General features: G+C 40.1%; 1 long non-coding RNA gene across 1 annotated transcript in view; it reads left to right on the top strand.

The window, feature by feature from the left end:
- The window catches only part of LOC127008019 (uncharacterized), a 1495-nt gene extending 1278 nt beyond the window's left edge, over window positions 1-217 (top strand). The window contains exons 1-3 of the long non-coding RNA XR_007760740.1: window positions 1-45; window positions 77-91; window positions 152-217. The exon at window positions 1-45 is cut by the window's left edge and continues 1278 nt beyond it. This is a non-coding gene — a long non-coding RNA (uncharacterized LOC127008019). The remainder of the gene's footprint in view (window positions 46-76; window positions 92-151) is intronic.
- The last annotated feature ends 942 nt before the right edge of the window (window positions 218-1159 follow it).

Raw genomic sequence — 1159 nt, 5'->3', positions numbered from 1 at the left:
GAGATAGGTAGACAAATAGACAGGTAGACAGATACAGATGGACAGGTAGGCAGACGATAGGCAGACAAATGGACAGGTAGACAGACGATAGGTAGACAGATACAGATGGATAGGTATACAGATGGACAGGTAGACAGATATAGATGGACAGGTAGACAGACGACAGGTAGACAGATACAGATGGACAGGTAGACAGACGACAGGTAGACAGATACAGATGGACAGGTAGACAGATACAGATGGACAGGTAGACAAACGACAGGTAGACAGATAAAGATGAACAGGTAGACAGATACAGATGGACAGGTAGATAGATAGGTGTACAGGTGAGCGGGTGAATAGTTGAGGTGAGTGACGGCGCCGCGTCCTCATTAGCGATCAAAGGTGTGGGCGAATGGGCGCTTAGCTGTTTCATTTCCTCTGCTCTTGCTTTGTGGTGTATATTTTTTTTTCTTTTTCTTCTTTTATAATCTCGTCCGCTATTACTGGTTGGTTCTTTTCCTCTGGCCTTGCTTCTGTGGTGTGTAGATTTTATTTTTTTGCTTTTTCTTCTTTTATAATCTCGTCCGCTATTACTGGTTGGTTCTTTTCCTCTGGCCTTGCTTCTGTGGTGTATAGATTTTTTTTTTTGCTTTTTCTTCTTTTATAATCTCGTCCGCTATTACTGGTTGGTTCTTTTCCTCTGGCCTTGCTTTGTGGTGTATATTTTTTTTCTTTTTCTTCTTTTATAACATCGTCCGCTATTACTGGTTGGTTCTTTTCCTCTGGCCTTGCTTCTGTGGTGTGTAGATTTTTTTTTTTTGCTTTTTCTTCTTTTATAATCTCGTCCGCTATTACTGGTTGGTTCTTTTCCTCTGGCCTTGCTTCTGTGGTGTATTGATTTTTTTTTTGCTTTTTCTTCTTTTATAATCTCGTCCGCTATTACTGGTTGGTTCTTTTCCTCTGGCCTTGCTTCTGTGGTGTATTGATTTTTTTTTTGCTTTTTCTTCTTTTATAATCTCGTCCGCTATTACGTAGAAGACAAGAGGAGGAAAATGAAGCGAATGGAGGATGAAAATTGATCCCATTTTCCTTCGTTTTGTTTTCCTTCTTTTCTTTTTCATTACTTTTTCTTCCTATTCCTTCTCATCTCTCTCTCTCCTTTTGCTTTCCTTCCCCT

The sequence above is a fragment of the Eriocheir sinensis genome, chromosome 36 (genome assembly GCF_024679095.1).
Source record: "Eriocheir sinensis breed Jianghai 21 chromosome 36, ASM2467909v1, whole genome shotgun sequence".
Lineage (NCBI taxonomy): Eukaryota > Metazoa > Arthropoda > Malacostraca > Decapoda > Varunidae > Eriocheir > Eriocheir sinensis.
This window is presented reverse-complemented; position numbering and strand designations above follow the sequence as displayed.